The 13,328-nt window shown below is 24.6% G+C and overlaps 1 pseudogene; it reads left to right on the top strand.

Moving 5' to 3' along the window:
* Positions 1–6,495: 6,495 nt before the first annotated feature.
* LOC129609179 (40S ribosomal protein S23-like) lies at positions 6,496–6,887 on the top strand (annotated as a pseudogene).
* Positions 6,888–13,328: the final 6,441 nt, after the last annotated feature.

The raw sequence follows: 13,328 nt of genomic DNA, 5'->3' as shown, positions 1-13,328 counted from the left end.
AGACGGACATGTCTAAATCGACGCAGAATTTTACGCTGAGCAAGAATATATATATATGTCCATACCGCAGATGACTCCTTCAAGTAGTTACAAACTCCATACCAAAGTTAATATACCCTTCACGAAGTGCAGGGTATAAAAAGGGTAATAAAAACAGAAAAACAAAACTAAGCGAAGAAAAAGAAAATAGTTAACGAAATTTCAACAACGTTTTCATCTGGTTAATAACTAGCTGGTTACTTACTTATTTTTTTTGTGTTTTTTTTTATTATTATTACTAGTTACATACTTACATATCATAATAATAAAAAAATTTTCTGCGCGCGCTTATAAAAATATACGCTATTCATGTTTTGCTCTTTTTTAATTTTTGGTTTTGTTACTTTAAGTTTGTATCACGTTTCAACTAACAGGAACACCACCAATAAATAGGCAATAAAAGTATCTATATTATTGTATACATAAGAATATACGAGTATATATACAAATGTATGCATACACATGTTATGTACAATATTATAGTTTACCTATTTTATACTCATCGGCAGTTAAATAATAAAAAATCGTATATAAATGAATGGTCATATTATTTACATTAAAGGTAACGAAAAAAAAAAATTACAATAAAGAGAAATAAAAAAGAGAAAAAAATATTATTTGTCTTTTTTTTTTGTTGTTTTTCTTTTTAATGTTGGAGCAACATAAAATAAGTTATTTTACAATTAACACAGAGTTGGATTTAAATTTTTTTAAGGCAGGAATTTGCCTTAATTTTCAAATCATGTGAAAATTTATAATAAATTTATATTAAAATAAATAAATTAATAGAAGTCTGAAGTATCATTAGAGTTCGGAGTGTCAATCCTGTTATTCTCACATGAATGATAAATTAAAAGATTATTATACGAAAATTAAGTACAATTTTCTGAAGAAAAAAAACTTTTATGTCAAATTGCATAACGTGGTCTTGAGTTTTTTCTGAAAATTAATTAAATAATTATTAAAATTATGCCGCATTTCTCATAGAAATTAAATCTATTTCAAATAAATGTTTCGAGAGTAGTCACCTGTACAACTATACTAAAAATTCATTTGCGTTTAAAAGTTTTTGTTATAATAGTTATTCGTATGCATCAATTCAAGTAATATTAGGATATCTTTGTGTGATATAGTCGAGTAACTTATAGGTTATACAACAGCAACTGCAACCATTATCACAATCAGATACAAATAAAATTAAACTATGGAAATTACCAGATAAATTTTGTTCATTACTGTATAGATCAGAGTACTGTCATGATTCTCAGCTACCGTATAATATTTGGGTGTATATTAGGTGCCGTTTGATATTGACCTATTACTATTTTATTTTTTTTTAAATTGTCCTCTTAAACAACATGAAACAACACGTATAGGACGTGATCGTATATCTCTCAATTTTACTCACCAAGTAAGAAGAAGGTTAAAAATTAGCAAATATTTTTAAAATGTAATTTTAATCATTAGTTAATTACCAATACAACTTGTATTTGTTTAATTAATAGGTATTGTGCCTATTAGAATAATATATTTACTCAATCAAAACTTCTTCATATATGATTAAATCGATGATTTGAGTAATAATAAAAAAATTTAATTGAAAACATTCCTAATACGAAACTGATTAGAAATTTGAGATGAAAAAGCGAGATATAAGATTAGACTGTCAAAATGAGAAATCAGAGTATTAGAAACTAAAAATTCAAAACCAATAAAAATTTAATTTAGATTAAGTTAATTTTGAGCCTAACACTGAATCTGAGTTTCCTTGTTCTTCGTTGAATTGAACTCCCAAAGCAATCAAGAATATTATTTGGACGAAGATTTACAAATTCAACTTAAATACAACACTGTTCTATTTCAACTTTATTTTTTCTTTTTTTTGTGATATTTTAATAATAAAAATAAATAATAACGACAAAGAGAAAAAAAAAATTAAAAATTACAATAATAATAACAATAAAACCGACCTTAAAAGTACTTATGCACAGTGGAAAACATATTTTTTGCTATATAGTCTTTAAATGTATTGACCTGTGTCAATGGCCGAATCATGTTAAAAAAAAAAAGAAAAAAAAAAATTATAGGTATAAAGATTTTTTTTTTTTCATAATTTTTATTTTCAACGGTTCCCTTGTTTTTATTTAATTTTTTTTTGAAATATTTTTTTAAGGTTTTTTTTTCAGGTGAACTTTACAAAATAAAACAAAAAAAAATGAAAAATATTTTAAAAATAATAATAAAACATTGTAAATTCTACTAGTTAAACGTTTAGATTTATGTACACCCATTAGAAAAGTGAACATAAACCTAAAGCATAAATTGTTAATAATAAACACAAAAAAAAAAAAATAAAACAAGAAATTAAATTCAAACTCAAAAATCAGGCTAAATTATTTGTAAAGTAGCACATTTCAGTCAAACAACTAAAATATTTTTCAAGCACGGTGTTTTATTGAAATTATTGTATACATCTAGGATAAAACCAGAAAGAAAATAGAGCTATTAATAAAATAATCGAATTAGAGAGCAAAACAGGGTCCATTAAAATAATATTCATTTACATTTTTTGATAGGCAAACGAAATTTACCGTTATCCTTAAATTTTTTGTCAAGAAATTTGGTTAAAATAAACAGGTTTTTTTTTTTTTTTAATTAAAATTTTCCTTACATTTGAATCGAAAATCGATAATTCATTGTAAATAGAGACTAAAAACTGTTATACTGTAACATTTCTATCGTATAAGAATAAAATTGTGTCATAGATTTGAAAGAGATCTATTAAGCGTAAATTTTCATTTCATCCATTATTTTCTAAAAATGAGAAAAATCATCATATTCTATTTACAGGTTCAGAAATCTATACGATTATGGGTCAAAGTGGAGCATACAACGGCTGCTGTTTCATTTCGTGATAGAAAAATAAGCAAGTGTTTTGCAAACTATTGCAAAGTTCAATAGCTGACTCTCGGGCAGAGAAACAGATGGACAAAATCTATTAAATAAGTAAAATTTTTTTCAAAATTTTGTTGAAAATTCAACTTAAAAAAATAACCAACAAAAAAAATTGTTAAAATAATAATAAAATAAGCGATAGTAAACTTAAAATAAGCAAAAAAAAAACATAAAACCATCACTTTAGTGAAAAATTACAATAACAGCACATATAAGTAAAAAAAAAAAACCGTATACCACTTTGGTTACTCCCACTTATGTTCATTTTGATGGTACACAAATCTGTTTTTCTCATTTTTCTTCTGATTTTTCTTTTTTAATTTTTCTATGTCTTTTTTTTTTTTTGGTATCCCAAAAAGCAAATCTCGTGGTGAAGGTAAGGCTGAAAAAAAAAAATATAAAAAGAAAAAAGTGCAAAAAAAGCAAACAATTTTCAAAAAACAAAAAAAATCATTTTTAGTTGAAGAGTAGGAATGAATTTAAATTCCGTCATCAGCGTGTTTTTTTTTTTTTTCTTATACCCAAGTGTATATGCCGCGATTGCATTATTATAGTTTTTAAATTAGGTAAAAAGTAAAAGTTTAAATTTTTTGATTTTCGTAATTTTTCTATGTACTTTAATTTTTTTTTGTGTTTTTGCGACAAATTAAATTGTCTTTAAAAAGTTTAATAGAGATCAGCTCAGAAATTTGAAAAATTATTTGAATGAATGTAAATACTTCGTTAAAATTATCGTATAACACATTATACATACACACACTGAGAAACATTCACAATATTTTAATTGTTATATGTTCAAGCAGCACGATTATAAATTTCAATTACAAGCTTCTAAAGAGCATTAAAAATGAATTTTTAAAAAATTGTAATAAATTGTACAAAGATATTACGGAGCAGTATAAAAAAAGAGTCTCGATATAATAAAACTATTTATTATTGAAATATCTACCTCTTTCTTTCAATGTTCTCATACTCTTTAATGTTATTATTGCTCAATTAATTGATTACTCTATTATTAGATTTTAATATTAAAAATTAAAATTATTCGCATAATTAATTCGCCAAAATTCGACAAGATTCTATTGAAGTTGCAATATACGAGTATAATACACTTGTAATGATCTCAATTAATTATCACACTGCGAAAATAAGAAAAAAATGAGTGCATAATGTCTCTCTCTCTTTCTCTCTTGAATGCATAAATCATATCCATATAATTTTAGAATAGTGTGTGAGAATGTTCAATTCTCTCAATAAATTAAAATGTAAAAATTTTTTGTAGGAGACATGAGAAAATTTCCTTTTAAAATTTATATATTTTATATTTAAAATTCTTTGTTTCTAAATATTGTAATCTTGATTAGTGTTAAAAATTAAATAAAAGTCTTTTGTTAATATTAATTAAATTGAAGTTTAATTAATTAAAAGGGTAATGAATCTAAATTTTATAACAATATCATGGTTGTTAACATTTTCCACTAAAATCTTTTCTTTGTTGTTATTTTCAAATGAAATAGAAAAGTTTTATTTAAATTTAAATATTCATGTTCTTCTTATACCCTTTCCTGATGTATACCTTTGAAAATCGAAAATTCAATTACGAAATTTGTTTGATTCATAAATATTTTATTTTCGACTGCTCTCAATTCTCTATTAAGTTTGATTCAAACACTAAGAGCTATTTGGTTTCTCTAAAAGTTATTTTATATAGTCCGATAAATTTGTATTGAGAATATTCTCTGAGAATGAGGAATTGTTACATGACTTACCTTATTAAATTGTGAGTTTGGCTACAAATGCGTTATCTAATTATAATAGTCATGAATTTGAGAAAGTAATGCTAAAACTATATTATTATGATTAGTATATAGAGAGAATCCTTGCATTTTCTAATATTTAAATGTTTATTCCAATATTATTTTTTTAATAAAATCAATTTGATTTTAGAATTATGATTACTAAAATAACGGCCAACCGAATATTTATCATAATTTTCTTAAACATTATTTATACTTAAATTTATTATAGTCTTCATTTGCAGAAATTTATACCTACATATTATAAGTAAAATAATCTTAATAAGAAAATTATAATAGGAATGTGTATATGTATTCGTGCGTTTGAAAGAATTCAGATTGAATTTATTTTCCTTTATTTTGGATTATTATTTTTTTTTTTTTTGTTTAGTAAAGGATAATATTGTGTACGTGAAAGTTTTTGATTCCAAATTATTTCTTACTTCATTTCAATTTTTTAATTTCACATTTAAAGTATCTATTTAAAATTTTCAAATTATTGAGGATTTATGAAAGTGTTTTAGGGTTCATAAGTCTAAGTATTTTATTCGAATATTATTTCGAGAAGGCATTAGGACACAATATGCATAAAGTCCTTTTCGATTAACATTAAAGGGATTGGGAATTTTCGGTCAATATCGGGTTGATTCGGACTTCTCGATCATTATTGATTTAGTGTATTTTTATTTTAGCAATTATTTCTAGTATTTACCAAAGCATTTTTGGAAATATTTGTGATAAGAAAAGGAGTTCTTAAGAAAAATACTCATTCTTTATGCATATTTCAAAAATATATTGTGTTCTGTACACTAGCACCCCCCACCATCACTAAATTTCTATTTATTACTCGTATTAACCATTTTTACCCCAGAGTTGAATAGTAAGTTTCTTCTTCTAATAATTTACAAAATCTGTTTTTACTACTCGTAGTATAGTGTGCAGAAGAAAAAGTTTTTTTTGTCTTATTTTTCCTATTTTCCATTTTTCAACTTTCTTTTTTTTTTTTATTTTTCTTTCTCTAAAACGAAGTTTAGTTGTATAGACGCCAATGAGTCCAGACAGTATAAGAAGTTTTTTCTGTTTTTTTTTTTTCTTATTATTTAACTTTTGTGCTCTGTAGGTATAAAAAATTAAAACTCAAATAAATTTAGAATTAAGAAAAAAAAAAAAAATAGAAAAAGAAATGAAAAAAGAATATTAACTTAAAATTTAAGGTGTTTTTGAAAGAAAATTTCGAAATGAACGAACGCTGCAACAGAAATAAATTTCCAAATTAAAGAAAATTATTGGATTTTCTTAACTATTTTGGGGTAATTTTATAAATATTATGAATAAATACAATTTTATTTCATAAAGTTTATGATAATCTGGTATGGACTCACTTTAACATTCTCACTTTAAATACATTCTTTCCACTTGTTATTTAAGTCTTATAATACCCTCAGTAATTCTAGCACATATTTTATAAATAATGTTTTTTTTAACTTTGAATAGACAAACAGGCATAATAATTGTTCATATATTATGATTAAGAAAATAGTTTTTCTTATAATGAAATTGTCATATTCTTGACCAGCGTCGAAATTAATTTTGTTATTGAGGCCCTAACGATATCATACAATTTAATTTGGCCTAATTTTACAGCTTATTACGTATCGAAAAGAATTTCCTTTTATTTTCGGCATAATTCGTAGCTGATTAAATAATGAGAAAACTAAGAGAGCTTCGTCCAGTGAAAAAGAATGCCAACCATCATCATGATCAAAGATGGGCAGACAAATACTACAAAACGACATTTTGAAGAACGATATGGATAGCTAGCTCTGGTGGTGTTTCTTATACTAAGTATCAAAACAACCAAACTCTGCTATAAGAAAGTGTATTAGACTGCATGATTAAAAATGATAAAAAAAATCACAGCTTTTGCACCCCTTGATGGTAGCTTAAATTATATTAAGAAACAATAAGATATTAGTTGCAGGATATAGCCGTAAAGGTCGTATCGTAGGTGATATTTCTGGATTTAGATTTAAGGTTGTGAAAGTAGCAGATGTATCGTTCCTCGCTCTTTATACAAGGAAACGACCAAGATCTTAGATAACTCCACAAATTTTAAAGAACTTATAATTTAAATGCATTTAACAATAATATAATAAAAATGTATTTAATCATATTAAACCGCTAATAAGGAAGAAGGAAAATCCCTTATTTTTAAGTATTCAAATTTAGGTTGAGTTCGTGATATGTGCTAATTTCCCACCTCTCTATAAAAAACATTATATGACAATAAAGTGTAGTGTTATTAACCCCTTAATTCTGAAAATTTAATTGCATATAGCAACAAACAAGAATTTTATAAAAATCAAATTTGATTTTCATTATTCAAAGGTTTAAAAATTTTACATTTTTTTCGAGAACACAAAAAACATTGCATACATTAAGGCGCACACAATCATTATTGTTTAATAAAAGCAATATATTGTAATTTTTTAACTTTTGACTGATATCGAATACCATTATAGTTATTGAAACATATTTTTTATTAATATGCAGACTACTATTAGAAACATGTGTTGTTCAAATTCTATGTGTCTGATCCCAGTATTATTAAAGTAAATTGAATGGTTTTATGAATAACAATGTAAAAAATAAACCACAATATGAAACACATTTAAATAAAAATATGATTTTTTGTCCTTTTACAATTTTTACCCTTTAATTTTTTTTATTTGAATACATTATTTTGATATTTTAGTGTTGTCCTTTGTTTGGTTAACAAATTTAATTGTATAACAACAAAAATAGTCAAAACTCTTGGATATAATGTAATAAGTAATAAGAAATATTTTTACATTATTATAATTTAATAAATTTATTTGAATTATTATTAGAAAATGAATAATTGTGGCATTAAAGTGAGCCACTGGGTTAGATTTTGAATTGAACAAAATACATATGCAATGCGGCAAGAAAGTTATAGCCAAAGCTTGCTCCTTAAAAGTGATATGATATTTCTAATATTGAATGTTAAAAATAGACAGTCTGGTAATTCAAAATCAAATTAAAACAACTAAAGTTGGAATAGCAAGGATCTAAGCATTATAATATGGATTTAGTTTCAAGATCTTTATTTTGAAAAATATATTCAACATTGCTCTAACTAATTTATTTTTTATTTTTCAAAATCAGAAGTTTACTAAATTTTAAACTTCTATTGAACAAATCTATTATCAGTGTTATATTCCAAAACACCTGCAATAAAATACTTTAATAAACAGCAAAACTTTGGAACCTTACGTAGTATTTCACTTTATAACCTTACAAATTTTAACAAAATTTTTATGTTTTTTAAATATTTTGCTGTAATAAACTTCTGTGCGCTTCTCTACAATTTTTATATAATATGACTATAATTATTATAGGTTCTTGACACAAAAATTTGCTCCAAAGGGCTGTGAGAAAACTGCCGTCATCATGAAAAAATGAAAAAAAAAAACAACCATTACAGCGCATTTTACTTGGAATGAATTGAGTATGCCCTAATGCATGATGAATGAAATATTAATGATCCATTACAATTTGTGTATACTTGAGTTGCACTATCGGTCCGATTTGTGTATAGTAAATTTATCGGTTAGCTTTTCTCTGGATATTGGCAACGCCGAAAATTTCAAACTATTGAATTGACTGGTTTGATAAAATAATTGAATTCGATGAATTGAATAATATTACGACTCGAAATACATAATAAACTCTACATACACACCTTTAATTCTATACGGAGATATATATAAAAATAAAAAGCATTAGCTTAATTTCAGAATTCATAATATATTACAGAAGGGGCAATGAAATTTTGTAAAGATAATTTGCAAAAAAGTTTTAGAAAATTCTTGGTACGTACTTAAATCTTATACCCCACTTCTGTTATACATTCATATACTGATGCGGTAAGTAATTAATTTTAATATTTATTTATTAGTTTCGGAAATTAATAATTCTCACACATATACAAATCTATAAAATTAAATATTAAATTTTTCAATATAAATATTCTGGAATTTTTAATGGAAATGAAATCTGATTGAGCTTAAAAAATAAATTTCCAAATAGATGAATTTGAAAATCTCATTGATTTTTAAGACATGCAACACAAAAAACCTGAAAACCTACAAAAAATGTACACTCCGATTTAATTAAAAAATTACTGTGACAAATCAAAACTTACAAAATTCTATGAAATTATGAGTCTACTCTTTGAATATATTGCCAGTTCAATAATAAATTGTTAATATTCTGATTGATTGTAAGCATATTGCACATTAAAAGAATTTTAATTTTTATTATTAAAATGTTTTGTTGAACAAAAATTTTTATATGTATACTTGAATTTTTTATATTTACACTCTGTAGTCCTTGTATATTTTACATATGCATTTGTAGTAAAAATTTTTCAATAAAAAACCTACAAAATATTATTCAAAAGAAGAAAATCGCTAAAATGTAAAAAATTAAATGACAATAAATAAAAAATCAAAAACCACAGTAAAAATTATTATTAAAAATAATCCTTTGAATTATATAAATATATTATATATATAGTTAAACATAAAGGATATAGTAAATATATAATTGCAGCTTTCGCCTTTAATTATCAATAAATTTAATTTTAATTTTTGTTTTGGTTTAAAAATTTCATTGACCCTAGAAATATATGACTATTAATTTATATTTTTATATATATGTATGTGCATGTAAATATTTACATAAAAATTTTTAATTTAATATTATTTTTCTTGTATGAAGGGGTTTTTTTTTTTCTATATACACGTACCAATTATATGTGACCACAAATTATTTAAAATCCTCTCTCTTTTTTATGGAGAAACTGTTGAATAAATTTGTAAGCTAAAGGATTATATGATTTGGTTTGAATTTTTTATTTGAATTTTATTATGTCAACCATAGTATATTACCATAAATTATTATTAATTATTATTTTCATTTTTACTTCCTATCGAATTTCCTAATTACTACTCATTAAAGAGTAATTTCTCATTAAAAATTTTTGGTTTAAATAGTAACTAAAGCTAGACAGTAGCAGTTTCGCTAAGATTAAAATATTTTCTTTATTTTTTTATCCCAAAAGACTATGGAGGCACATTTACTTATTGCCGTTGTTTACCAAGGGTATTTAATAAATCATGTTGCTTTAATAGTTTAACAATCGAGAAAATTACTCATTGTCGTTAAAATTTTAATTTTTCTAATTTTTTATTTTTAAAATTAATGTGAAATCAATTATATAATACAAACATTAATAAAATAAAAAAAAAGGAAACATACTTATGCGTGCTTTAAAAAAAAAAAATTGAATTAGTATAATTAAAATTTTAATATAATAAAAAATGTTAACAACAACCTATATTAAATGCATAGGGCTTATATTGTATATGGCATGTACATAAATAGATATTTTATTAATATAAATATAAATTAATAAACAAATTATAAAATATTTTTTTAAAAATCATACGTTTTCAAAGTCTTTCCAAAAAATTTTTTCACAATTTGTTCTGGTCATAATCCCATTCTGGCTATAATTGCCGAGAAGCGGTATAACAATATAATACGAATGAAACCAGATGAGAATGCTCTAATCTTCTAATGGGACACTGGCGATTCAGGGGTTGTATGAGGACGTTGGAATTTGAAGTTGGAGATTCTGTGAGAAAATGAAACCGAATTCCAAAAATGTCATTTTAGCCTTTTGAAAAAATCCTTGATGGAAGTTCTCTTCTTTTATAATTTCTTTTTTGGAACGGCTGTTTTAAACATATAAGTACTTGGGTTAATAAGAGTTTTCTGAAATTTGCTTAAAATTCCTGTATATCGAAAACCATTAGAATTTTTGCATCCATTTTGAAAAGAAAGATTAACCTATTTTCTTTAATCACTATCCAATGGTACCTATCTAACTTCTAACTAATTGTGCCTATATAAATTGTTGCATAACCTTATTCTTTAATTTTTTTTATTCTGACAATTCCTATAAAATTTTTTAAAACTTTTGAAAAATAATTTTTAAATAATTTTTTCGGATCCATATAAGCTTTGCATTAGGCTGGAAAACGTGAAAATATTATCTATGAGTATATCAATTGCATTTTAAAATTTTATTAAACAAGCCATTAAAATTCAAACAGAAATTGTCTCTATTGACGTTTTTGTTAATTTTTAATGGAATTCTGAGCATTTCTAATAACTACAATCAATTAAATTTTTGAAAAGGGTCTAAATTCCTTGAAATTTTGTAGCTGCCATACTGAAACACACTTATAGTAAAATCATAGGTACCTTGTATGAGTTTAAAAATTTCCAAAAATTACTATAGAAAAATTACTTTTAATCCGCCATGAAAATTCTCTAGCATATAATAATATGGTTGAATTCAAATTAAGTCATAATATACCCAATAAATTCATAGTTTACAATTTCATATGTATATCAAAAATAATTTTTCATCTTTATTCATAAATATACAATTTTATCCATAAATATGATAAAAAAAAAAAACAAAAATCAATTTAAATATTTTATATACGACCGACCATATAAAATTAATTATAATAAATTTATAAATATATAATAATTGTTATACATACATATTCAATATAATTATATACATAATAAATTATTATTTTAAATAAAGAATAAATAAAATTATTTACACATAAATATGTCAATTCATACATAAAATAATTAATTATAACTATATACTTACATTCATATTAATTATATATTTAACATACATAATACACACAACAATATACATTATGTCTATACATAAAATTATAATGATAAATTATAAAAATATTAAAATAATTAAAAAAATGAAAAAAAAATTCATTATTTATTTTATTTATTTTTGTTTTTTTTTTGCTGTTTTCACCAATTTTATATCATTTATTACGAACAATTTTATATTTAAAAATTTAATTTAATCTGTTTTTACTTCAGCTGACATAAATCGTACACATATACTTAATTAACATACAAAAAAAAATTTGATGTGGTCAACACATAACCGACCGTAATTTATATTGAATACTTCTTTCTGACCGCAATGACTTCGTTCTTTCCAATTTTTAGGGCATTAGTAAGCTTTTAGTTGATATACCTAGAAAAATTAGAATATGACTCTTAGTAGAGTTTCGCTTTGTGCTACCCGAATTCACTGAAATGCTCGCCACTTAGTTTCAGTAACAACCAGAACTCAAATATCAAATTTCAAGAAATTCCATCAATTCGTTCCGTAGATATGGTTAAAAATGTAAAATCGGCCCGTAGTTCAGTTTTCGAGCCCTGAACTTTCCAAAAACTCAACGTTCATTGTTTTAATACGACAAATTTAAATATTATATTTCATTGAAATCGGTTGATTATTTCTCTTTATATACGTAAAAATGTATAGTTGACCCGTAGTAAACGTCCAGTTGCGGACACCTGATTTCTTCCAAAAGTTAGGTGGTTTCGCGGACGGTCGAAGTGAAGCTTATATATGAAATTCTTCAAAATGATCAAAAATGTAAAACAGGCATGCAAAAAAGTCCTGTTCTTAAGGCTGATATATCCCAAAGTTGATCAATCCGTGAAATAAAATCTCATCAAAGTCGGTTCAGCCGAACTTGAGATACACATGTGCACACACAGGCCGACAGACCGACAGGTTGCTAAAAACAGTTTATTTACACTTCCCTACCACGGAGAAGTGCATTCCCACCGAATACTCGATATGCAAAATTTGTTGTCATCACATAACCTCCCTAATTGTATGCAATGCGGTCGGTAAAAAAAGCAGTTGAATTTTTTTAATTTTTATTTATTTTCTTTTATGAACTCATATATGTAGATATTAAGCACATAATTATGTATACGTTTGCAAAAAAATAAAACAGAAATTAAATAAATAAGTAAATACAAAAATATTTTAAGCCATTTATAAAAAACAAAGCAAAAAATTGTATGTATATCATATGTGAAACACGTATATACATACACACTTATTAATCTGTTATATTTTGGAGACTTAAACATAGATATATACAAAGTGTCCGCGACCCAATGGAGTTCCCGAAGCAGGGTAATAAAATAACTTTGGACAAATAAAAAGCACCTGGTGACATTTTGTTTTTTCGGGACTGTTGCTCGAGTTGTGGGGCCCACAAGTTGAAATTAGGGTGATAGAATGTTTCTGTTTGATTTATTTTGTCTCAAATTTCACCTTCATGATATTTTTTAGTGAGTTTTTCTAAATGATATCCCATTATTAACACTATAATTATTCACACTCGTTACTCAAAAGGAACGTTTATTTATGATAGCAAAAAATCAAAAAACTAAAATATAAATTACTTCAAACACTAAGTATCTGTACAATAAATCAGGGGTCTTTTATAATAGGAGATGTTAATCTTTTCACAACAAGCGCCTCCTAATAAAAACGGTATCAAAGTCACTTCATTTGGTGCATTATGA

This window comes from Condylostylus longicornis, unplaced genomic scaffold, assembly GCF_029603195.1.
Source record: "Condylostylus longicornis isolate FDR11 unplaced genomic scaffold, ASM2960319v2 ptg000038l, whole genome shotgun sequence".
Classification (NCBI taxonomy): domain Eukaryota; kingdom Metazoa; phylum Arthropoda; class Insecta; order Diptera; family Dolichopodidae; genus Condylostylus; species Condylostylus longicornis.
Note: the sequence above shows the minus strand (reverse complement) of the source record. Positions and strands in the feature narration are given on the sequence as shown.